Raw genomic sequence first — 27,036 nt, forward strand, 5'->3', positions numbered from 1 at the left:
AAGGAATTGTGTCAACTCTATTGTATTGTAATGATAATATTTGTCAAGCGCTTACTATGTGCCAGGCGCTGAGCACTGGGATGGATACAAAAAAATCAAGTTGGACACAGTCCCTGTCCCAGGTGGGGCTCACGGTCTCAATCCCCATTTTACAGATGAGGTAACCAAGGCCCAGAGAAATGAAGTGACTTGCCCAAGGTCACCCAGCAGACAAGAGGCAGAGCAGGGATTAGGATCCACGACTTTCTGACTTTCAGGCTGGTGCTCTAGCACCTACACCATGCTGCTTTCCTTACTCTCTTAAGCATTCAGTACAGTGCACACAGTAAGCGCTCAATAAATACCATTGATTAATTGATTGAAGAACGCTCTGCTAAGGGCTTGGGAGAGTACCCTAGATTTAGTAGATGTGATTCCTGCCCTCAAGGAGCTTATAGCTAATAATAATATTTGTTAAGCACTAACTATATGTCAAGTACTATTCTAAGCTTTGGGGTAGATACAAGCTAATCAGGTTGGACAAAATCTTATGTCCCACATGGGGCTCAGTCGTAATCCCTGTTTTAAAGAGGAGGGAATTGAGGCCCAGAACTTAAGTGATTCACCCAAGGTCATGCAGCAGACAAGTGTCAGAGCTGGGATTAGAACCACGTCCTTCTGACTCCCAGTCCCATGCGCTATCCATTAACCAATGTTGCGAAAACAGATACTAAAATAAATCAGAGCTAGGAGGAAGTAACATGGTATAAAGATATGTTTATAAGCATTATGGACAGTGGGTTGTGAGTACCTAAGCGCTGAAGTGATGTGGAAGTTCCAGAGTAGTAGTTAGGGGGATATAAGTGGGGAGATTAGAAATGAATCAGAATATGTGATTTCGGAAGGGCTTTGAAGATGTCCAGAGTAGATTCTTGGATGTGAAGTGGATGGGAGGGAGGGAGTTTTAGGCATAAGGAGGGCATGAGCAAGTGGTCATTGGTGGGAGATATGTGAACAAAATGCAGTAAACAGATGAGCTTGAGGAGAACAGAGAGTGTGCCTACTGGGGTGTAGAGGAGCAGAGAATCTGTTACATATTTTAAAACCAATAGACAAGGGTTTCTGCTTGGTTTGGAGAGGAATGGGTAAGCTTTGGAGGATTTTGAGGAGGGAGGAGGCATGAGCAGAATAGCATTTTTAAAAAATAATCTGAGTAGCAGAGTCAAGTATCAGTTGATCAGGGGTATTTTGAATGCTTGCTTTGTGCAGAATCTACTGCTAAGCTCCTGAGAGAGCACAGTAGGGAAAGAGACATCCGTTCCCTCAAGGATATAGTCTAGTGTGGAAAATAAATTACAGGTAAAGAGAAGCAACTGAGTGCTGTGGTACGGGAGTGGGTTGAGTCCCTAACTGCTTAAAGGGATTGAACTCAAGTGCACAAGCGCTGCAATAGGGAGGGAAAATTGGGTGGAGAGATGAGAGATTAGTCAGGGAGGACTTGCTGGAGATGTGATTTTAGTAAGGCTTTGAAGATGGGGATAATGGCAGTCTGTCAGACATGGAGAGGGGAGGTTGTGAGTAAGGGGTTGGTGGCAGAAGAGATGGGAGTGAGGCAGTAGTGAGTAGGTTGATATTAGAGGAGCAAACTGCAGGCTGGGTTATGGAGGGATGATTAAGTGCCTTAAAGCTGCTTGAAATGGAGATAGATGGATGACTATGGGAGAAATGGTATGGGCATCCGAGGATTAGAAAGGGAAGAGACAAGGAAGGGAGCACAGCAAGGAGGCTGATGTAGTAGTCAATCTGGAATACGCCATACCAGCATGGTGACTGTTTGGCTGGAAAGTAAGGAGTGGATTCTGGAAATGTTGTGGAGGAAGATCTGATGTGATTTGGTGATGGACTGAATATGTTGGGAGTGGGGAGGGTTTATGGTATTTGATAAGTGCTTAGCATGTGCCAGGCACTGTACTAAACACTGGAGTAGATAGAAGCTAATCAGGTTAGACACAGTCCATGTCCCACAGTGGGCTCACAGTCTTAACCCCCATTTTACAATTGAGGTAACTGAGGGACAGAGAAGATAAGTGACATGCTCAAGGTCACACAGCATACAAGTGGCGGAGCTGGGATTTGAACCCAGATCCTAAGATTCCCAGATCCAGGCCAAAGATAGGGAGAAGTCAAGTATAATCTCATGGTTGTAGGCTTTTCATTCATTCAATCATATTTATTGAGTGCTTACTATGTGCAAAGCACTGTACTGAGCGCTTGGGAGAGTACAGTACAAGAACAGACACATTCCTTGTCCACAATGAGCTCACCGTCTAGAGGGGGAGATAGACATTAATATTCATACATACATAAATAAATTACAGATATATACATATGTGCTGTGGGGATGGGAGTGAGGATGAATGAAGGGAGCAAGTCAGGGTGATGCAGAAGGGACTGGGAGAAGGAGAGAGTAGGATTTAGTAAGGGAAGCCTTCTTGGAGGAGATGTGCCTTCAATAAGGCTTTGAAGAGGGGGAGAGCAATTATATGAGAAAGGAGGACATTCCAGTCCAGAGGTGGGATGTGGGTGAGAGGTTGGTGGTGAGATAGAGGAGATCAAGGTACTGTGAGAAGGTTATGATTAGAGGAACCAAGTGTGCGGGCTGGGTTGTAGTAGGAGAGTAGTGAGGTGAAGTAGGAGGGGGCAAGGTGATTGAGCACTTTGAAGCCAATGGGGAGGAGTTTTTGTTTGATGTGGAGTTGGTTGGGCAACCACTGGAGTTTCTTGAAGAGTGGGGAAACTTGGTCTGAACATTTTTGTAGGAAAATGATCTGGGCAGCAGAGTGGAGTATGAACTGGACTGGGGAGAGACAGGAAGCAGGGAGTTCAACAGTGAGGCTGATACAGTAATCAAGGTGGGATAGGATAAGTGCTTGCATTAGCATGGTAGCAGTTTGGATGGAGAGGAAGGGGCAGATTAGCAACGTTAAAATTTCAGTGGTATTAGGCTCCCAGAGATGGGTAGGAAATTGACCCTCTAGACTCTGAGCTCCTTGTATGCAGGGAACTTGTCTACCAACTCTCTTGTACTCTCCCAAGCACTTAACATAGTGGTCTGTGCACAGGAAGCACTCAATAAATGTCATTGATTGTTGTCAACTGTGTTGGGGAAGTTAGGCAGAGGAGAGGATTTGGGTGGGAAGATGAGAAGTTCGGTTTGCGGCATTATAGAGCTTGATTGAGCTTGAGGTGTTGCGGGATTTCCATGTAAAGATACAACGTTGCAGAGAAGAAGAGGTCGGTGTTAGAGAGGTGGGTTTGACAATCATCTTCACAGAGATGGTATTTGAAGCCTTGGGAGTGGATGAGCTATCCAAGGAAGTAAATAATGCTAATGATATTTGTTAAGCTCTTACTATGTGCCAGGAACATAGTGAACGTAAATTGAGATGAGAAAGGAACTTTTGTGGCGAAGCACACTTGTAGTTAGGCTAGGGGAGACAAGGGCATGTTTGAAAGCAGTGGAGAAGAAGTCACTGCAGAGCGAACAGTTGAAGATGCCAGTTGGGGAGGGAAGAAAGGTGGGGGCAAGTGTTTTGATAAATTGGGAAGGAATAGGCTCGGATGCGCAGGTGGAGGGAATGGATTTTAGAGAAGGTGGGCGATCTCTAGAGATATTGCTGGGAAGGATGGGAGCATAAGAAGGGGCTGGACTGAGGAGGGGCAGGGGAGATTTTAGGGAGGTCACGCCTGATAGTGACAATTTTATCAATAAAGTAGGTGGCCAGGTTATAAGGGGCAAGGAATGGAGGAGGCGGGAGGGCATAAGGCTTGAGGAGGGAGTTAATAATAATAATAAATATTATTCTAGTATTTGTTAAGTGCTTACTATGTGCAAGCACTGTTCTAAGCACTGGGGTAGATACAAGGTAATCAGGTTGCCCACGTGGGGCTCACAGTCTTAATCCCCATTTTACAGATGAGGTAACTGAGAGCCAGTGAAGTGAAGTGACTTGCCCAAAGTCACACAGCTGATAAGTGGTGGAGCTGGGATTAAAACCCACGACCTCTGACTCCCAAGCCCAGGCTCTTTCCATTAAACCACGCTGCTTCTCCATCTGGAGAACAACTGGCGAGGGCAGTGGACATGGGTGTCAATAAGAATGGAGAAATAATTTTGCTGGGCAGAGGAGAGGGCAGAGTTAAAACACACAAGGATATATTTGAAGTGGATGAAGTCAGCCAAATATCTAGATTTCTGCCAGCAGCGCTCTGCAGCTTGTGCACAAGAGCGAAGGAGGCAGACTTTGCAGGTGATCCAGGGCTGTGGGTTAGTGATATGAGATCAACAAAGGGATAGGGAAGTGAGTGAGCTGAGTTCTGTAGAGAGGGTAGTGTTGAGAACACTAATTTTGTCAACAAGGGAAGGTGATTTGGGTATGGAAGCTAAATGGGACATGACTTTAGAAAATTGGATGGGGTCCAAAGATCGGAGGTCGCTGTGGGGGGACAGCATAGATTTGCAGGGAGGAGGTGTGTGGGAGAGAAGGGGAGAGAAGGCAAGAGAGGTTGTGGTCATAGGGATTTCAGAGTCAATTAGATATAACAAATATAAAAGAACTTCAAAACCAAAAAACACCTTTCCCTTTAAGACATTCCACAAAACATATCATTCTACTTTCTTGCAAGCATCCTGCTGCACAGATTCCTCCAGTTCAATCCCCTCTGTCTCTCTCTGGGAATTCCCAGTTTTAGGTTCACCCTCTCCAAACCCTGCCCCCCGGGATCTGGGGATGTCAGTGAGAAATTGTTCCCCATTCAGATGACCGTATTTTCCATTCATGGATAAGAACATCACTCTTTGGGGTTCCTAGCCTCCTGACCCCAACCTGGAAAACTTTACTTCTTAGGTCCTGTTCCCCAGGATCACTCAAGCCCAACTCATTTAAAATGACTGAGTTTCTCCCCAGTCTTCAGCTGTGATCAGCTGTGTCCCAGGTGTGGCCACCAGATACAATAGGCCACAAAGCGGCGTGGCCTAATGGTAAGAGCACGGGCTTGGGGGTCAGAGGATGTGGGTTCTAATGCCGCTTAAACCTGTCTTCTGTGTGACCTTGGGCAAGTCACTTAACTTCTCTATGCCTCAGTTACCTCATTTGTAAAATGGGAATTAAGACTGTGAACCGCATGTGAGATAGCCTGATTAATTTGTATCCACCCTAGTGCTTAGAACAGTGCTTGGCACATAGTAAGTGCTTAACAAATACCATTATTATTATTATTGAATAACCCTATAGTTACATCCATTACATAGGGAATAAGTTCTTTTTTTTTTAATAACACCATAATAGTTATTTCAGTCATGTGGCTTACCAGTCTCTACAGAGAGAGACCTGGCATCCTGATCCAGCTCTGCAGTTGGAAAAATGCCTGCTGAGGCCTAGGCCAACAGTCGTCAAGGTTTCTAACTGAAAAACCACTTAAGCTGTTCTACACGGTGGACCAGCTGAACAAGAATCCTGAAAAATGTTAGCCAATGCGAGCCGCGAAGGCTGCAGTGGCTACCAAAGCAACCATCTGTTAGTTTTTCTTTTTTCTTTTTTATGGTATTTATTGGGCACTTACTAAGTGGTAGGCATTGTCGTAAGCCCTGATGTAGATGCAAGCTAATCAGGTGGGATACAGTCCATTTCATTCATTCACTCAGTCGTATTTATTGAGCACATACTGTGTGCAGAGCACTGTACTAAGCACTTGGAAAGTACAATACAGCAATGAAGAGAGGTAATCCCTGCCCATAATGAATTTACAGTCTGGAGGGGGGAGACAGACTTTAATACAATATCAGTACATTTCCCACATGGGGCTCACAGTACTGATATCCATTTTACAGATGAGGGAACTGAGTCTTCTCCAACTCTTTCCTGGACCCCTTCCAGTCTACCTTCTGTCCCCTTTACTCCACTGAAACCGCCCTCTTAAAGGTCACCAATGATCTTCTTGCCAAATCCAACGGCTCCTACTCCATCTTAATCTTCCTCGACCTCTCAACTGCCTTTGACACTGTGGACCATCCCCTTCTTCTGGATACATTATCCAGTCTTGCCTTTGTGGACCCCATCCTCTCCTGGTTCTCCTCTTATTTCTCTGGCTGTTCATTCTCAGTCTCCTTCGTAGGCTCCCCCTCCCCTTCCCATCCCCTAACTGTAGGGGTTCCTCAAGGTTCAGTTCTTGGTCCCCTTCTATTCTCCATCAACGCTCCTTTGAAGAACTCACTGGCTCCCACGGCTTCAACGACCATCTCTGTGCGAATGACACCCAAATCTACATCTCCTCCCCTGTTCTCTCTCCCTCCTTCCAGGCTCACATCACCTTCTGCCTTCAGGACATCTCTACTTGTGGGTCCTCCTGCCACCTCAAACTCAACATGTCCAAAAGACAGCTCCTCATCTTCCCTCCTCAACCCTGTCCTCTCCTGAACTTTGCCATTACTATAGGTGGCACAACCATCCTTCTCCGTCTCACAAGTCCATAACCTTGGTGTCATCCTTGACTCTGCTCTCTCAACCCACACATCCAATTCATCGCCAAATCCTGTAGATCTCAACTTCACAACATCACGAAGATCTCCCCTTTCCTCTCCATCCAAACCGCTACCAAGTTAGTACAATCACTCATCCTATCCTGCCTGGATTACTGCATCAGCCTCCTTGCTGACTTCCTATCCTCCTGGCTCTCCCCACTTCAGTCCATACTTCACTCTACTGCCCGGATTATCCTTCTACAGAAACGTTCAGGGCATGTCACCCTTTCTTCAAAAATCTCCAATGGTTGCCTATCCACCTCCATATCAAACAAAAACTCCTCACTATTGGCTTTAAAGCTCTCCATCTCCTTGCCGCCTCCTACCTCACCTCCCTTCTCTCCTTCTACATCCCAGCCTGCACACTCCTCTTCTCTGGTGCTAACCTTTTCACTGTGCCTCGATCTCGCCCATCTTGCCTCCAACCCCTGGCCCTCATCCTACCTCTGGCATGGAACGTCCTCCCTCCTCAAATTCGCCAGACAATCACTCAGTGTATATCCTCCAAAAGGCCTTTCCAGACTAAGCCCCACTTTTAAAAGCCACTCCTACTCCCTTGCACTTCACCATGACTCACTCCCTTTGCTTTTCTCCCCTCTCCCCACCCCACAGCACTTATGTATATATGTATATATCTATAATTCTATTTATTTATATTGATGCCTATTTACTTGCATTGATGTTTGTCTTCCTGCCTCTGCACTATGAGCCCGTTGTGGACAGGGATTGTCCCTCTCTCTCTTTTGGTGTATTGTACTTTCCAAGCGCTTAGTATAGTTCTCTGCACACAGTAAGGGCTCAAGAAATACTGTTGAATGAATGAATGAGTCCCAGAGTACTTGAATGACTTACTTAAGGACATGCAGCAGACAAGTGGTGGAGTTGGGTTTAGAGCCCAGTTCCTTCTGACTCCCAAGCCTGTGTTCTATCCATTAGGCTACACTGTAAGTTGTCTTGCCACAGCACAGTGCATTGTAACAGGGATCAGAGTGCAAGTGACACAGTGCAAACTGCTTACACCATCACTCTTCATAACATCCTGAAGAAGTCAGTTATAACAAGCACCTCAGGAATATAGAAAAATACAAGTTTAGAGGAGAAGAAATTAAACAATTGCCCTGTGAATTTATAATCACTCAATTAGTGGCCGAGTTGACAAGAGAACTCGGACTCCCTGTTTCAAACCCATTTTTTAGCCCACTGAGTTAAATTATCTATCATCTTTAGCCTTGGCCATTAGCTCAGACTGTTCACTTGGCAAAAAGCCATGAAGGGATTAAATATTGTTATTGGAACGTTTCATTCCTGATAATATGGAGACACACCCCTGGTAAGAGAAACTAGCATTCAAATAAGGGACGCTTATCAAGGGTTAAAGGTACCAAACTCCACCTGTCTCAAGAAATATTGCCTTTCCTCCTGCAGTCTTAGTCTTTTCACTTACAAAATGTAAATTCTGGTATTGCAAAAATTCTTCCCCCCTTTTTTATTTTATGGTGTTTATTAAGCACTTACTGTGTGTCAAGCACTGTTCTAAGTGCTGGGGTAGATACAAGATAGGTCAGACACAGTCCCTATTGTGCAAGGGGTTTACAGTTCAACTAGCCACTTTCTAGTCCACTGCTACATAGCTGAGGCCCCTGATAATAATAATAATAACAATAATAATAATAATTGTAGTATTTGTTAAGCGCTTACTATGTGCCAAGCACTGTTCTAACCGCTGGGGTAGATACAAGGTAATCTAATTGGACACAACCCCTGTCCCACATGGGACTCCCAATCTTAATCCCCATTTTACAGATGAGGCAAATGAGACATAGTAAAGTTAAGTGACTTACCCTAGGTCATATATCAGATAGGTGGCAGAGCTGGGAGTAGAACCCAGGTCCCCTGACTCCCAGGGCTGGGCTCTTTCTACTAGGCCAAGCTGCTTTCCAGAACCTCATTCTGCAGAAATCTCTTCATTCCTCAAAAACCTCCAGTGGTTGTCCATTCCATGCTGCCTCAAGTGAAAAACTCATTCACTCATTCATTAGTATTTACTGAGCACTTACTGGGTGCAGAGCACTGTATTAAGCGCTTGGGAGAGTACAATATAACAATGAACCAAACTCCTGGCTGTTAGCAGTTGACCGTAATATAGTAGCCTCTTGAGCTACATTCTAGCTCTTGTCTAGGTAACCTGCCCACTGTGCCTCATTTTCATGGCTCTCACTGCCACGCTCTTGTTTCCTTCCTCTCCTCATCTTTATAGCCCTTCTGAAATGACATCTCCTTCAGAAAGCCATCCCTGATTAATTTCTAATCTCCCTACCTCCTTCCCCCTCCCCCCAACTGCCACTTCAGCACTTATAATAGTTATAATTTTGGTATTTGTTAAGCGCTTACTAAATGCCAGGCACTGTACTTCCATGCCAGTAGTCTGGAGACTCGTAGACTATCATAGTACTTATGTATATGCCTTACAAGCCCCATTACTTAAGCATTTATTCATGTACTTGTCCTCTTTGCCTTCTTATTCCTGTCTAAATAAATTTAAATCCTGTCCCCCTGCTAGCTCTCTAAGGGCAGGGATGGTGTCCTTTTAGGACAAAATTCCAAAGTAATCATAAGCATTTAAAAAAATCTAATAGTACTGTACCCAGTTGCATAATTCTTATTGTTTAAAAGCAGTGAAGTGGCTTTAAATTTAGAAAAAAATGTATTGATAAAAATGTAATTTAATATAGAAAATGAGAAATGATTTGGAGGATCCCCAAAATTGAAGACTGCCCATGACTTCATCACTGAAGCACCTCCTCCAGCCTATATCTTCCATTATTCAGTCTGTTGTTATCCCCGTGTTTGGTGTGGCTGAAGAGACTGATGCTTGCAGCTCTTTCCATTTTCGGTGCTACTTATACTATCTTCCACCAGCATCTCCATTTACAAACCTCTTTTGGTAACTAATGCTTTGTACACTGGGAGTGAGAATCTCGCTCAGCAGTAGAGTACAATGGGTCTAGGCAACAAGATGGCAGAAAGAGGGCACTCCATGATTTTTCTGCACCTTTCCACTGGTCCAATCCAGACAAAGAGTCTTCTGGGGAGTCATAGTTGCTCATAGTGAAGGTTTTTAAAAACAGTTAACTGTTTCCACCCCACTCTTTCACTATCTCCAGTTGTCATTCATTCATTGTCATATTTATTGAGTGCTTACTGTATGCACTCAAGCACTGTACTAAGCACTTAAGAGAGTACAATACAACATCAAACAGACACATTCCCTGCCCACAACCAGCTCACAGTCTAGAGGGGGAGACAGACATTAATATACATAAATAAATTACAGATATATGCATAAGTGCTGTGGGGATGGGAGGGAGGATGAATGAGGGGAGCAAGTCAGGGTGACGTAGAAGGTATTGGGAAAAGAGGAGAGGAGGGCTTAGTCAGGGAAGACTTCTTGGAGGAGATGTGCCTTCAAGAAGGCTTTGAAGTGGGGGAGAGCAATTATAATAATAGTAATAATAATGTTGGTATTTGTTAAGCACTTACTATGTGCCAAGCACTGTTCTAACCACTGGGGTAAATACAGGGTAATCAGGTTGTCCTACGTGAGGCTCACAGTTAATTCCCATTTTACAGATGAGGTAACTGAGGCACAGAGAAGTTAAGTGACTTGCCCACAGTCACACAGCTGACAAGTGGCAGAGCCGGGATTCAAACCCATGACCTCTGACTCCCAAACCTGGGCTCTTTCCACTGAACCATTATCTGTCTGATAGGAGGGAGGGCGTTCCAGGCCAGAGGTAGGATGTGGGTGAGACGTTGGCATTGAGATAGATGAGATCGAGGTGCAGTGAGAAGGTTAGCATTAGAGGAATGAAGCGTCCCCTCTAACGTGGGCAATGTGTGATAATGCTAATGCCTTGCCCAGAAAGCATGATGTCATTTTATAGCCCATGGATCCATTGGGTTTGGAGTTCATATTCCAGTACAGGGTGAGACTGAACAGCCAGATAAAGGATGGAATCCGGATGCGCCTCCTCTTGGAGAGGTCTTTTCTCATCGGGCTGGAAGCTGATTTTGCCATCAGACAAATGGCTGGGATCCGGCCTTCCAGATCTGCCCAAAGGCAGAGAAGTCTGATGACCCTGCACTGCCTCTTTATCATCATTGCTTTGATACTCCTCTTGGATCAGAGGCAGGAAATACAAGAGCCAGGTTCCAACAGTTGGTGAGCTTGGGAGAAACGAAGAGTACAAACAGGGGGACAGTGGGGGAGGAGAGCTCATAAGAGTTCTCATAAGGAGAGAGCAGATGGAGAGATATGAAGGAAATGGTTAGGAGACTTTGTGTGACAAGGAAGAAGATGGGCTGCTACTGGAGGTTTTAACCCATCACTGGGTTAAATGATGTCTCAGGAAGATGATCCAAGCAGTAGCATTGAGTATGGACTGGGGATGGGGAGTGGCTGGAGGCAGGGAAACAAGTGAGGAGGTTGCAGATGCAGTATGGTGAGTGCTCGAACCACAGTAGTGATTCTATGGCTAGAGACAAAGTATGAATCCATGAAATGCTTTTGACCAAAAATTGGAAGGGTTGAATGCGAAAGCAGAATGACAGCAAGGAGTTTTTTTGTTTTTGTTCTGGCTTTTTTTTAAGTGGTATTTAAGCGCTTACTGTGTCCTACTTGGACCGCATAACAGCTAAAGAGCAGGTGTGCTTGACCTGCCTCAAACATTTGCCTCAATGTAGCTCTGCTGCAGCGTTGTAGGTTTTTTTTTCCTTTGGAGACAATCATCGCATGTAGTTAACAATCTTGGTCAAGGAGAATTAGGTTGAAAATCAGTCCAGAGTACATTGTAAGCTCAATCAATCAATGGTATTTATTGGGCGCTTACTGTGTGCAGAGCACTGTACTAAGTGCTTGGGAGAGTACAATATAACAGAGTTGGAAGCAGCATGGTGTAGTGAATAGAGCATGGGCTGGGATTCAGAAGGTTGTGGGTTCTAATCCCAACTTGACCACTTGTCTGCCATGTGACCTTGAGCAAATCACTTCACTTCCCTGTGCCTTGGTTACCTCATCTGTAAAATGGGGATTGAGACTGTGAGCTTCACATGGGACAGGGACTGTGTCCACCTCGATTATCTTGTATCCACGCCGGCGTTTAGTACAGTGCCTGGTACAAAGTAAGTGCTTAACAAATGCCATCATTAGTATTTCTATTCGCTGCCCACCACAAGCTTACAGTCTAGAGGGCAGGCATCATGTCTACTAACTTGACTGTATTCTCTAAAGCACTTAGTTCAGTGCTCTGCATATGATGAGTGCTCAAAAATATACCACTGATTGTACATTTTAGCTACTTGGAAATTTTTCAGAATTTCCCAGGAAGAAAGGCGGTGCTTAGAAAAAAGCTTAATAACCCACAAAGTAACCCCGACTCCATTGAAAGACTTTTCATGCCACCGATTAGCACCTTTTCCAAGCTGGTTGGAGAGCATTATCTTGGCCTTGGTCTTTCTGTACAGTATTTTCTCCGACTCTTTCTTTCTTCCCTTCCCAAACTAGTTACACTTCTGGCCTCTGCCCTAAGGGACAGATACAAAGAGTCTTGCCAAACTGGTTCAGCTTCTTTTTCAGATCAAGTTTCCTGCATGGGAATGCAGGACTGTCAAGAAGACAAAGTTTGTTTCTATAATATTTTAGTGCAAATTTGGGGGAAGAGTTGGGGATGAGTGGAGAGGTTGAGCTGCGGGGGAGTGGGTGATGCCCAGTGTACACAGCATTTCATAAAACCCACTTTTTTAAGAAAAACAAATTCCCAGCTCACAGTAAAAGAAAACTGAACCTTGTAATTTACCAGATAATTATTAGAATATATACACATCCTGGTATATTCCACTAGGAGTAATCCATCAGTCATATCACTGAGGTTGTTTAATATCTTGTATTTTTCAGGAAAATTGGCCTTCCCATTATTCATTTCATTATTTGTTCATTCAGCTTCAAATAGTTGTTTCTAGGTACTGGACAAATTGGACTATGTGGTGTCCTAACTTCTATACAGTGTAGAAATTTGAAGCACAAACCTGTTCCATTAGTTCTACAGCTGAGGAAGGTCATCCATATTCATCAGCATTGGGCAGGCTTTCCAAGGACATCTATGCTTGGTACTGCTGATATAATAATGTTGTCTAAATAGCCAAACTGGATGTGTTCTACGGATTTGTGTACTGAACCCAAAAAGGGACAGTGTACCATGGTGACCCCGGGAGATCCACTTTAGGCAGAATGTATTCCAGTTTTGTTCCCAGTTGCAGTTTTTCCACTTTTAGAGGTGAGCTGTAGAAGCAGGCATACACTCCACTTTAGTAGAAGCTTTTAGCTGAAAATGATACTTAATAATTGCTCCTTAATGAAGACCAAAGTGCAAAGAAAGTAATTAAGCAGGAATTGGTGAATTTGTGTTTGCTTAACTTTGAAGCACAGTGTGGCTTTGTACCTCTGTTTGCACTTCTTGGGAAGGTTTCTGGCACGGACAGCTTCATTCTTGAATGAACTAGAGCACAGAGAGAATGGAATCCCAGTTAAGAACAGATTGGAAACATCTGTAAGCAGATGGCATGTCTCCTCCTTCTCACCCGAGGCAGTAAGGGACCACAATTATTGCAAACTTAGTGTTTGGGAAATTGGAAAGCATCGTGGGCTTAATGAGCAGAAGTGGTCTGTTAGTATCTGAAGTGTAGTGGACTCTCAGAAAAGATCACTGGAAGGGAGACTTTAAGAGCTGATCTTAGTTGTGACAAAAAGTATCCAGGAGGATAGGAGGATTTTCAAATATGGGCCTTCCAGGATGCAAATTAGTTTGAGATCCTTTTGCTGGCAATGGCCATTTCTGAAAAATGAGTGCATTGAAACGGTAATATATAATAGTTTTCTAATTGTTAGAGTGACAATTGCCACTCCTTTGGAACATGCAGGGAAAGGGAATGCTGTTGGATTTGAATGGCATCAGTGGAAATGGTGGGGACAGTCATTTCTCCTTAAAAAACCTTTGACAAGCAGATTACCCACTCTTGCACATGTCCTTGCTCAAACCCCCTTTTACATGCCCATAGGGCAGGTAGATGAAAATAGTTTGTCCCCCTGCTGCCCTTAGTAAGTTCGGCTGCATTCTCTTATGCTCCACTCACCCATCTGTCTTCTCTCCCCCACCCCCACCCCCATCTCAGCTAGAACTACTGTCGCTGCTTGCTGCTTCTACTGCTTTCTGTCCCACCTACAACAGCTCAGGTTTTTTCCCTCAGCCCCACCTGGTCTCATTCCTTTCGGGCTTGGGCCTGTTCCCACCAGTGGCAACAGAAGCCACCAGTCCAGATAAGGCTGAGCCAGAAGTTTGGGATGGTGTGAGGTCTGAGTGTATGTGGATTTGTGTGTATGTGTATGTCTGAGGAATTGTGCGATTAGATGTGAGACTAGTATACCCTGCACATGGGTGAATGGACAGGAATATGAGGTGTGTGTTTGTGTGTGTGTGTTTGTGGTGGCGGCAGGGGGGGAAGGGGGGAAGCATGTGGCATGGTAGTGACTCTTTCAGAGGAATATGTGTCTGACTGCGGGTATGTGTAATGAAGAGCACCAGAAAGGGAAAATTTGCAGAAGCCATATTTTATGAAGAACAAAGCTGTAAATAATTACAAATAACTTCCTAGATGCTGAGAGTCCTAAAATCTCCAAGAGTCCCCAGTTTATATCCAGAGAGTGGCTTAATCAATAGACAAGCCCTGAACCAAGGAAAAATAATCTATATAGTCGTAACAGAAAATTCATCCTTATCATTCCTTCAACTACAGTAAGATCTTTTTAGTCTTAGTCTGCAATAAATAAGCTGGATGCTATCGATTTCATTGAAACAAACGTGGAGGAAAATGTGGTAATGTTTTTTTGTCCCTAATTAAGCAACTGGAAAAATTACACTTAAGTTGATAACATTTTGCTTCCATCTCAGATTACTTTCCTGCCACGTAAGCCCTAAATAGCTATTGGAATTGATCTATCACACAGTAGCCTACGTTTGTGTTTTTAATTACATTGTAGAGGAAAGACTGATAATAACATTGTAGAGGAAAGGCTTATTGTGCATCATAGTTCTTGTCACAAATTCCTTTTTGAAAATTGGTTACTGTTACACGTGAGAGCATATTCAGTATTTTACAGTGTATATTTATTAATATTGCATTAGTTATACTATGTAGTCATCTGCTTAGAGGTAGATTATTATAGTTTCAGTATACTGATGCCTGGATATTAGTGAAGTGTGCTTCTGTGAGTTTTATTTGGAGGGTATCTGTTGTACATTTTATGTTGCTTGGAATTCCTACACTAAAAAGTTGAATGGAACAAAGAACAAACGGTACAAACATCCTTCACTCTCACCCCACAAACACCAGCAACCTGGGTCACTACCACCACCAGTTCTTTGCTGTAAACCCAGACATGAAACATCCAATGACTTTCATCCCAATTCTCCATTCCTGGCTGTGTACCAATCTGGTCTGACCTCCTTTCTCTTGTTCACATTGTCCCCCAAACCCAGAACCTCCTTCCCATCCAAATCTGCCTGACCTACATCCTCCCCACCCACAAAGCTCTTCTAAAATCTCACCTCCTCCAACAAACCTTCCCTGACAAATTATCAGTACCTTGAATCTTATCTACCCATCTGCTGCCTCTTGAACTTGCAATATTTAGTTATTCATTCCCTTCCTGAGTGCTTGTGAACAATCAGTAAATCAGTGGTATTTATTGAGCGCTTACTGTGCGCAATGCAGTGTACCAAGCACTTGGGAGAGTACAGTATAACAGTATTGGTAGACATGTTCGCTGCCCACAAGGAACTTACCCTCCTTTCTTGCCTGGATAAAGTTGCCTTCTGGCCCATGCTGCCCCCTCATAAATATATAACTTAGAATGAAGGAAGGGGTTATGGAGTATGTGGGACAGGGGAGGAACATGCCCATGTCTCCCCCATCCTAAAAAAACCCTCTCTCGACCCCACGTCCCCTTTCAGTCAGTTATCGCCCTATCTCCCTACTACTCTTCCTTTCCAACCTCCTAGAACGAGTCGTCTACACTTGCTGCCTAGAATTCCTTAACTCCAGTTCTCTCCTGGACCCCCTCCAGTCTGGCTTCCGTCCCCTCCACTCTACCAAGACTGCTCTCTCTAAGGTCATCCATGATCTCCTTCTTGCCAAATCCAATGGCTCCTACTCTATCCTAATCCTCCTTGACCTCTCAGCTGCCTTTGACACTGTAGACCATCCCCTTCTCCTCCACACCTTATCTCACCTTGGCTTCACGGACTCCATCCTCTCCTGGTTCTTCTCTTATCTTTCAGGCCTTCATTCTTGGTCTCCTTCGCAGGCTCCCCCTCCCATCCTCTAACTGCAGGAGTTCCTCAAGGGTCAGTTCTTGGCCCTCTTCTGTTCTCCATCTACACTCACTCCTTTGGTGAATTTATTCGCTCTCATGGCTTCAACTATCATCTCTATGCAGATGACACACAAATCTACATCTCTGCCCCTGTCCTCTCCCCCTCCCTTCAGGTTCGTATCTCCTGGCTCCAGGACATCTCTACCTGGATGTCTGCCTGCCACCTAAAACTCAACATGTCCAAAACTGAGCTCCTTATCTTTCCTCCCAAGCCCTGTCCTCTTCCTGACTTCCCTATCACTGTGGATGGTATGACCATCCTTCCCATCCCTCAAGCCCGCAGCCTTGGTGTCATCCTTGACTCAGCTCTCTCATTCACCCCACACATCCAATCCGTCACCAAGACCTGCCGGTCTCACCTTTATAATATCGCCAAGATCTGCCCTTTCCTCTCAACCCAAACGGCTATCTTACTGGTACAGGCTCTTATATCCCGGCTGGATTATTGTGTCAGCCTTCTCTCTGATCTCCCTTCCTCCTGTCTCTCCCCGCTCCAGTCTATTCTTCATTCCGCTGCCCAGCTCATCTTCCTGCAGAAACGCTCTGGGCATGTCACTCCCCTTCTTAAAAACCTCCAGTGGTTGCCTATCAACCTCCGCATGAAACAAAAACTTCTCACTCTAGGCTTCAAGGCTGTCCGTCACCTTGCCCCTCCTACCTCTCCTCCCTATTCTCTTTCTACTGCCCACTCCGTAGGCTCCGCTCCTCTGCCGCCCACCTCCTCACCATCCCCTGTTCTCGCCTATCCTGCCGTCGACCCCTGGCCCACATCCTCCCGCTGTCCTGGAATGCCCTCCCTCCTCACCTCCGCCAAACTAACTCTCTTGCCCTCTTCAAAGTCCTACTGAGAGCTCACCTCCTCCAAGAGGCCTTCCAGACTGAGCTTCCCCTTTTCCCTCTGCTCCCTCTGCTGCCTCTCTGCCCCCACTTCACCTCCCCTCACCTAAGCCCCCTTTTTCCCCCTTTCCCTCTGCTCCTCCCCCTCTCCCTTCCCTTCCCCTCAGCACTGTGCTCATCTGCTCATTTGTATACATTTTCATTACTCTATTTATTTTGTTACTGAGATGTACATCCCCTTGACTTGGTAACTTTCTCCATAACATTTTCAGAATCCACCCATTCCTGGCCATCCGAACGGCCACCACACTTGTCCAGGCATTTGCTGTGTCCCAGACTGACTACTTCATCAGCCTCCTCGCCTCCAGTTCCTCCTATTTCCTATTGCTATTGTTTTTGGCCATCTCCCCCGATTAGACTGTAAGCCCATCAGTGGGCAGGGATTGTCTCTATCTGTTGCCGAATTGTACATTTCAAGCGCTTAGTACAGTGCTCTGCACATAGTAAGCGCTCAATAAATACTGTTGAATGAATGAATATCAACCCTTCATTAGTGTCCTTCCTTCACAGGCGAAGCGGGGAATGAAAGACCACACATAAGCAATTAACGTATGACTTATAATTTGATCGAGTGAATTCCCCTAATTTTCTTAGTTAGAATTTGTACAGGTGATGTAGAAAATGTGAAATAAGTATATTATTTTTTTCAGCTTTAAATGTGCCAGCGTTTCCAGTAATCTCAAAAACTTGAAGTAAAACATGTCAAATGTCCTTAAATGACGAGTTCACTAGGTAAAAGATAGTAAGCTCTTTCCATGGCAGAAAATAGTTACCAGTTTTTATAACAATTTTAACTGTCTAGAATCATTATTGTGGAATCATTCAAGTACTGATGTGGGAACTCTAGATACATATGACATTGTGTGTGTAACGAAATGAAGTCACGCACAAATCTATTCCCCTCCTCCCATTCCTACAGCATTTCTCCAGGAGCACCCCTAACCACCTGAGCCATTGCACTCCCCTCCCAAGTCACTCTGAACACAGCAGATGTGACTTCCGGGTCAGGGAACTTGGTGGCAGGAATCAAGGCGGAGGGAGGCAAAGTGCTTAAAATAAGTGCTGAAGACATAAGGACACCCAGTGTGGTAGCTGTACCCAACAGAACTGATCAGCTGAAAAACAGAATGGCCTGTATAAAACCAGATAAATGACTGCCCTAGGTGAGGGGCATTGAAATCGTAACCACATCTCTAAGTAACTGGATGGCTTGCAGCTCCAGGACTTGGTAATTTTCTCCATAACATTTTTAGAATCCACCCATTCCTGGCCATCCGAACGGCCACCGCACTTGTCCAGGCATTTGCTGTGTCCCAAACTGACTACTTCATCAGCCTCCTTGCCTCCAGTTCCTCCTATTTCCAGTTCATACAGTCCTCTGCTACCCAGATTATTTTTCTACAGCATCCTTCTGTGCACTTCTTTCTGCTCCTCAAAAGCTTCCATTGGCTGTACATTTCTCTCTGCACCAAGCAAAAACTCCTGACATTTGGAGTTTCTCTCCTTATTTCCCGCTTTTTTTTCAGCTATACCCCAATGTGTATTTTGTACTCTCAAAGTAGCCTACGCACTTTGCCTCACTCTGTCTCTTCCTCCACAAATCTCCGTATACTCTCTCCACCCTGCCTAATATTCCCTCTCCTTCACATCTGACAGACTACTACTAATAATAATTGTAGTATTTAAGTGCTTACTATGTGCCAAGCACTGAATAAAGGTAATCAAGACACACATGGAGCTCACAGTCCAAGTAGGAGAGAGAACAGGTATTGAATCTCCATTTTGCTGATGAGGAACCTAGGCACAGAAAAAGTAAGTGACTTGCCAAAGGTCACACAGCAAAGAAGCAGTGGAGCCAGAATTAGAACCCAGCTCCTCTGACTCTCAGGCCCGTGCTCATTCTACTAGACCACGTTGCTTCTCAGAAAGACCACTGCTTTCCCCACCTTTATAGTCACATCTCCTGAAGTCATCGGAAATGACACCTCCACCAGCACACTGACCCCAAATGCTACTCCAGCAATTCTGCACCTTCTAAGGCCAAGTGAATCAGTCAGTGGTATTTATTGAGTGCTTATGATTTGCAGAGCACTGTATTCATCGCTTGGGAGTGTACAATATAACACCGTTGGAAGGCACTTGCCCTACCCACAAGGAGTTTACTACAGTCCAGAGGAGGAGATAGGCATCAAAATAAACTGTGGCTATGTGCATAGGTGTGGTGGGGCTGAGGGTGGGGTGAATATCAAGTGCTTAAAGGATACAGATCCAAGTGGAAGGATGACACAGAAGGGAGAGGGAGTAGGGGAAATGAGGGCTCAGTCAGGGAAGTCATTCCTTGGAGGAGATGTGATTTTAATAAGGCTTTGAAGGTGGGGAGAGTGGTGGTCTGTCCTTTATCAAGAGAAAGGGAGTTTAAGGCCAGAGGAAGTGAGATGTTAACCCCTCCCTCCACTCCCGTAGCCCCTAAGAACAAATCTTTGTACTTTGTTTACCTCTAACTGTAGTCTATTTTAGTGTCCGTCACCCCCTAGATTGCAAGCCCCTTGCAGGTAGGAAACCTTTTTTATTTCATGGTATTCGTTAAGCACTTACTATGTGCTGGGCACTATACTAAACCCTGCGGTAGATATAAGGTAATCAGGGTGGACATAGTCCCAGGCGCACATGGGACTCACAGTCTTAATCCCCCATTTTACAGATGGGGTAACTGAGGCACAGAGAAGTAAAGTGATTTACCCAAGGTCACCCAGACAAGTGGTGGAGCTGGGATTGGAACCCAGGTCCTTCTGACACCCAGGCCCTTCTTCTATCCTTAAGGCCGCTCGGTTTTTGTCTTCCAAACTAATTTCACTGTACTTACCCAAATGCTTACAGTGCTATGCATACAGTAAGTGTTCAGTAAATATGGCTGATTGATTGATTTGAAGCATAATCATTTTCATCCATGTATTTATTGGGAACCTTTGTGCAGAGAACTGTATTACATTTGTTAAGAACTTGAATGCTACTATGGCACCAATCTTTTAAACAAAATTTTCAGTAAAAAATTCTCCCTTCTCTGAGTTTGAATTTAAACATATTTACTACTGACTGGTTAAAAAAAAAATACACTTTTTTAATTGAGTCAGCAAATAGCCAACCCAGGAATCCATCTGATATTGCTGTGTAATCTGGAAAATCCTCCAGGCTGCAACGTGCCTTATTCTCATCTGGGTTAATCAACAGCCAGAGGTTTAGCTTGTCGGTTCTACATAAAGGGCAGAAACGTTCAGTGTTTTGGGGGCTTGTGTCATGGTCTATAATCATTTATTTCTATGTATGTGTAACAGAAAGGTACCTACTTTCAAATAAACAGGAAAAAAAAGGGGTTTTTGGCGGCAAATGAACTATCGCATGAGACCAGTAACGCAGCTTCTCCTGAGATTGTGTTCCCACTTATATGATGATTCTTTAGTTTTGGTTTTAGTGGTTAAGGTGGAGACAGCTGGAGGATTTGCGGGGTTGGCCTTTCCCCCCACTTACTTTTCCTCGGCTTCCCTTCCTTCGCCTCCCCTGCCCTTGTTCTTCCCCCATTTTACCTGCAGATTTGCATGTTTGACCTAGCAGAGTAATTGGGTCCACAGCAACATGGGCGTGCCTCCCTTAGAAACACTTAGTTTCATGTATGACTCATAAACTGAAGCTCAGACACCACTTCCCCAATCTCCAGGAGCCATTTTAACAGCATAAAACTGTTGGATTTCATTTGCCTTCTAGCCTCTGGGACCCCAGCAGCAGATTCCCAAGTCATTAAGGTAACGTCACTTTGAGTTTTACTGTTTAATCGCTGCTTCTGGGACAGAGTAGAAGTATAAGGGTTGTTCTTACCTGTTGGAGAACATGGCTGAGGGTGCCTGGTAATATGTGCTGTCAGTCACATGCCCGATTGCACTCGTCTTCCCAGGGAAAACAAAGAATACCATTTCTGGGGGGTTTACCTTCCTGACAAAACTTTTTATTTTTAATACATACTTTTTGGGATTGGAAATTGAGTTCCTCTAGTACAGCCAGTTAAACTGGAAGAGATGATGTTTTCAGGGCATAGTTGGTATCTAGTGCAAAGCGATCAAAGTCTAAATGAATTGTTTTTAAGTATCGGATCTAATTTTCGCTTGGGAGGGTCACCGGGGGAGTTTATAGTTAAATGGATCGTAAAATATATTATTAAATAGACTTGCATAGTAAATCCTTTTGAAAGATAAGAATAGTTGAAAGGTTATGATTTTCCAGCCATGTTCTGAACTTTAGAAACCAATGCCCATTTTAAGACATAGTTTTTTTTATGCTTTAGACTTGTGCTAGGTGAACTTTAAAGCTTTCTATCTTTTAAAATGTAGCAGGAAATTAAAAATGGGTTGTTGTTTTTCAGGAAGTTCAGTGACATTGATGTGTTTAGGGTAAGGAAGCATGTACAGCGTGCTTAAGGGAAAATGTCAGCTTAAGGAAAATGGGCTAAAATAAGTTCTAATTTTACTACAGAAAAGGAGTAAATACATTATTTCGAGTAGCTACTTGTTTTGAGTGACAGATATTGGAGATGCCGTGTCAATGAAAGGAGATAATCAAATTTGCCCCCAAATTATTGTAAAGTGTTTCCAATTTTAGTAGAAGAAAAAGACAAAAATGTCCCTCTGACTATCTAGAGGTTTGTAGAATTTGACATTTTATATGATCAAATATGGAAGGACATGTCTAATTGGGCAGTGTGTGTCAGGGCTGTTTTAAAAGCCCATAGGGCACAAAACACGGCTTTTAAATATTGAACTTAAATTGTTTCAGTGTATCTTTTCTAATCGCAGATCAGAAAATTTCAGAGAAACTAATTGGGAAATCCGAAGCTTTAATGAAGAATTAATGTCAGAGCAAAACTTTAAGAAAAAATATTACAATGTCATTTACTCCCGAATCTGATGTGATGTATCTACTTCTTCGGGTGTTAACTGCAATTAACTTCGTAAAGTGCACAGAAGCCTTCAGTTGAAAAGGAGTATGTAAATACAAGGATTTTTATTCCTTAGTGGATTGAAAGGAATGCTGGTATTAGCGGCCTTCACAGCTGTTGCTGTGCTGTTGCTACAGAGGAGATTGCTGGCAATTATTTGCCAATTCAGGATAGTCTGCTTTCGTGCAGGTTTTTGAACCGCTGAGGAAGGAAAGAGTTAATCCATTTTTAGGCTGTGGCGTGAGAATTGTTTGCTTGTCTGTAGTCTTTCTTCTAGGTAATAATTATAAGGGAATAAAGAGGGGCTGGTTTGGATGAAATGTTCCATAATTTCAGAAAATGTAATAATACTGTTGGTTTTCCCTTTCTTTCACTGACTAGAAGGTAGATGACATGGCCAGGTAGATGACTTGGCCACTTGATTCCTTCAGCAGTTTTAACTTCGACTGCTCCAGGTGCTAAATTGCACAAGGTTTTAACTGTTTCTTGAGTTTTAACCGCCAAAGGTGAAATTTAATTCATTGTGTTTGATGAAAGCTAGGCAGTGTTAGCCTGCCAGAAAAAGAAAAAAAATTATCAGTTTAGTTGAGCTCTTTAGCAAATGTTAATAGGTAAATAAAAGGTTTTATGGAGAGCTGGTAACTTTTTTTACATCATGTTTTTTAGTGAATATTGCAATGTTCTGACAATTCTGTTTACATTTTGTATAGATAGGCTATAATGCAACCATTTTAGGCCCCCAAAAATTGTAATGGCCCCACCCACACTTACTGTTAAGGTTAATGTTAAGGTATGCCTACTCCCTTCTTTTTCTTTTCATATCTGTAGGTTAAGAAAGCATAGGGTCATGGTTGCAATAACAACAAAAAGAACCACCATGAATCTTTTGCCAGACACAAATCCTATAACACTCATCAGAAAGGAGATTGAAAGTTTACAAAATTATTTTAGATTTCAAAAAATTTCCAATTGTATATGTACATTTATTTATGTATATGTACATTACATATTTATTTTGAGGAGTAGCATGACCTAGTGAAAACAGCACAGTTTTGGGAGTCAGAGGACCTGGGTTCTAAGCATTCAATAAATATAACTGAATTGGAAAAAAAATCCATCTCTGCCACTTACCTGCTGTGTGATCTTGGGCAAGTTACTTAACTTCTTTGTGTGTCAGTGTCCTCTTCTAAAAAATGAGAATTCAGTGCCTGTTCTCCCTCCTACTTAGACTGTGAGCTTGATAATAATGATAGAACAGTGCTTGACACCCAGTAGTGCTTAACAAATATAAAAATTATAATATTCTATTCACGGGAAAAATGAGACCCATAGTTGTTTGATGACTTCCCTTGATTTGCACAGTCAGGGAACTGAGTTTAGTGCCTACATCTAGTGATTCCAAATTGTTTTAATTTTCCAGGGCTCTCCCTGTCAAACTCTGGTGTTTACCCTGGTGTTTTGTAAATCTGGCTTACCTAGATAAAAGAAATTCTGAAAGATATGTACTGGTTTTAGAATTTTTGTTTCTTTACCTTCCTAATTAACGGCCAAACACATCGTTTCCCTTGCAGATTTTTTTTTTTTGTGAGAGACTTTCATCTTCCCCTCTGCCCAACCAAATTTCCCTTCTGGGTCATGCAGCTTTGCTGTTTAAGTTTTTGCTTCTTGGAACTGGGGTACCTTGATTAGAGTGAGAATGGGACCCAAAAGATTAAGGACACTTTACATTGTGGCTACTCACTTTGCTCTCTAATTCACAAATGACTACTTGGGCTGTTGAGGTAGGCTCACCATGTTTTATCAGAGAGAGCCTTCTGTTTATGGCAGGTGAGGATCTCTATTTCATTCATTCATTCAATCATATTTATTGAGCGCTTATTTTGTGCAAAGCACTGTACTAGCACTTGTGAGAGTTCAGTATAACACCAGGCACATTCCTGTCCACAGTGAGCTCACAGTCTATTTAAATCCAAATACTTCAGTCAGCTAACAGATATTGGTGGACATTTTGTGCCCATCCCTAATTCTTCATTTTAGAGGTGACTAGATCCCCAAGAGCCAGGGTAGAATAGGGGGAGGATCGTCTGGTAAGATCCATTCATTCAGTTGTATTTATTGAGCGCTTACAGTGTGCAAATCACTGTACCAAGTGCTTGGGAGTACAATAGACCTGCCCACAATGAACTCACAGTTTAGAGATGATGAGGAGGAAGCAAAGCTGAAGAGAGAGAAGAGCCAGAGAAGGAAAAGAGAAAGGGAAGAGGAACCTAGTCTCTTCTCAGCGTGAGAGAAATCTCAAACTGTAGTATCCAAGGCTGGTCCGGGTGTAGCCAGATGGGCTGGAAGTGCCTTACTCTGGGGGCAGACTGTTTTGCTTGCTCAGTTGTACCATGGGAGCTTCTGGTAGTAGAGTCAGCCCAGGAAACATTAGTAGGCATGCAGAATTAGAACATTAGTAATTCTCACACACTGGAGCCCCACTGCATTTAGTTTTGTGCCACGCAGACTCAGAGTGGACCAGGCCCAGCCTGTGTTAAACTTTATATCAATTGAACATATCACATTAGGTGGGATAATTGTCTAAATGCCAAATGTTGTTTTAGGAGTAGGACTCCTTTCCAGCATTTGCAAATGGCTCATTGAATTTGACAGCACAACAATCAGTGGGTATGAGTGTTAAGGTGACCTTGCTTCACTCATCACACCTCAGCTTCAGTCCAAAAATTAGCAATTCCTAATTCGAGGTGCGAGAAGAGGGCCCTGGATTGGGGGGGAAAGAGTGATGACACTTGCCCAAAAGATAAATACTGACCTACCTACCCTAGGAAATCCTAGATAGCTATATTCATTACTGATGAGATTTCCCAACAAGGACAGGTGAGCCCCGACCTCATCCCGAGGACTTCAGGAGCTAGAATCCGGGTGAAGGAATTGATTACAAATGATAATGGCCTGTTACCTAGTTGTTGATGGCCACTGCCGCCTGCCCGCTTTCATCCATGTTAGTCATGTCCTACCTGGGGGCTCACAGTCTCAATCCGTCTTTTACAGATGAGATAACTGAGGCACAGAGAAGTGAAGTGATTTGCCCAAGGTCACACAGAAGACGAGTGGTGAAGCCAGGATTAGAACCCATGACCTTCTGAGTACAATACAATAGAGTTGGCAGCCACATTCTCTGCTCACATCGAGCTACAAAAAACACAAATAAGAACTTGCCTACCACTTAGGCAAGAAAGCTATTTGCTCTGGGTACAATGAGAGCATTCTCTCCATTCCTTTTTAATAAGGCAGGGTTTTCAAATGAGAGGCTGACCTTCGCATAGAGTGTAAAAAAAATACAAGAATGAAGCAGCTTTTAAAGAGTAGGTTGTGTCTTACCTTTCTTTTCAACTAAAAGTAATTTTAAAATGACAAGGCAGAAACCACTAACATGTTTTCTAGTCTCTATGATTACCTGAATCAAAATGCATGAGAGAGCTTAAGTCAGACAATTGAAAAGACGATTATTCTTTGCCAGTTGCCAGCCTGGATTCTTGTAATGAAACATTAACTCATGTTCTCCTCTACCTCATAGTGCAAACAGAATAGTTTTTTGCCCGTAGTCTGCTTAAGGCAATGTTGGAAAAAAAATTGAACCATGAAAATTTGGCTTATCTTGCTCGGCGTGTTATAATTTCAATGCCTGAATCACTCTTTTCAAAAGAAAATAATTGTTTCTCAAAGGAACACCATTGGAACTGAGTGCCGTGCCTCTACCTCTATATCAATAATGAAGTGATCTGTGCAGTTGTTGGATGTAATAATGTTGGTATTTGTTAAGCGCTTACTATGTGCAGAGCACTGTTCTAAGCGCTGGGGTAGACACAAGGGAATCAGGTTGTCCCACGTGGGGCTCACAGTCTTCATCCCCATTTTACAGATGAGGTAACTGAGGCACAGAGAAGTTAAGTGACTTGCCCACAGTCACACAGCTGACAAGTGGCAGAGCTGGGATTCGAACCCATGACCTCTGACTCCAAAGCCCGTGCTCTTTCCACTGAGCCACGCTGCTTCTCTATGATGTGAAACTGAAAGGGGGAAGGGGAAACAAGTTACTCTGTCACGTTGCTGAGTGTGCTCATGCGCTGAGAGAGGGTCACAATCTGGTACAAGCCCCAGATCTTCCACAGCTGTCCAGGAAAGAACAGACCTTCAGTAGATTATTGTGTTTTTATGTGATTTAATAATAATAATGGCATTTGTCAAGTGCTTACTATATGCCAGGCGCTCTTCTAAGCGCTGGGGTAAATACAAGATAATCGAGTTGGAACAGTCCCTGTCGTACATAGGGCTCACAGTCTTAATCCCCATTTTACAGATGAGGGAACTGAGGCAGAGAGAAGTTAAAGTGACTTGCCCAAGGTCACACAACAGACAAGTGGGGAAGCTGGGATTAGAACCCATGACTTTCAGTCTCCCAGCCCTGTGCTTTATCTGCTAGGCTATGCTCCTTCCCCATGGTTTGGTTACTGACTAAATTCCCAAATGCTACTCTCATTGGCACCAACTTCAGTTTGGAATTCTAAATGCCTCCTTGAGCCTTGGAGGAGGTCGGCCGGCCAGTCTGATAGATGGAAAAGTCAGGTTAGTGGTCTTTCAGATGAGAGGGATATGGTCATTAACGTCCAAACCAGAGGTATGGTTGACACTGGTTGAAGGACAATTGGTCTGAACAACCATGAAAAAGAATCAGGTATGCCATACTCTGGCCCACATGCCCTATGTCACCCATTAATCCAGTGCTTAGTACAATGCTCAGAGTTTAGTAGGGGTGCCTGGCACATAGTAAGCACTTAACAAATACCATAATTATTAATCCCTCACTTGGGCTTAACCCAAAATTTTCAGTGGTGAAAATGCATACAGATAATGAATAATTAAAAAATACCGTAATAGGAGCAAGAAAAGATAGCTGAAAGCTATCACTGAATTCGTCTGTCCAGGCAGAACTCAATCCAGTGGTGTGCTGATGGATGAAGAAGTTGACAAACAAATCAAAAAGCCCCGTGGTTTCTGAGAAGCAGCAGACAGGATTGTTTCAACAGAGCATCAGCACTCCAGACTAGA

General features: G+C 43.6%; 1 protein-coding gene across 4 annotated transcripts in view; it reads left to right on the forward strand.

Moving 5' to 3' along the window:
- Window positions 1–27,036, forward strand: part of ELF1 (E74 like ETS transcription factor 1) — a 140,341-nt gene that overhangs the window by 21,918 nt on the left and 91,387 nt on the right. For 2 of the 4 annotated variants that reach the window (XM_029058757.2, XM_029058758.2), the window contains exon 1: window positions 20,638–20,740. The exons of 1 other annotated variant lie outside the window; for it this stretch is intronic. The gene's annotated coding sequence lies outside the window, so the exon portion shown is untranslated. Of the gene's footprint in view, window positions 1–20,637; window positions 20,741–27,036 lie in introns of those variants that run through there. One more of the 4 variants, XM_029058754.2, reaches the window with a different exon arrangement.

This window comes from Ornithorhynchus anatinus, chromosome 2 (genome assembly GCF_004115215.2).
Source record: "Ornithorhynchus anatinus isolate Pmale09 chromosome 2, mOrnAna1.pri.v4, whole genome shotgun sequence".
Classification (NCBI taxonomy): Eukaryota; Metazoa; Chordata; class Mammalia; order Monotremata; family Ornithorhynchidae; genus Ornithorhynchus; species Ornithorhynchus anatinus.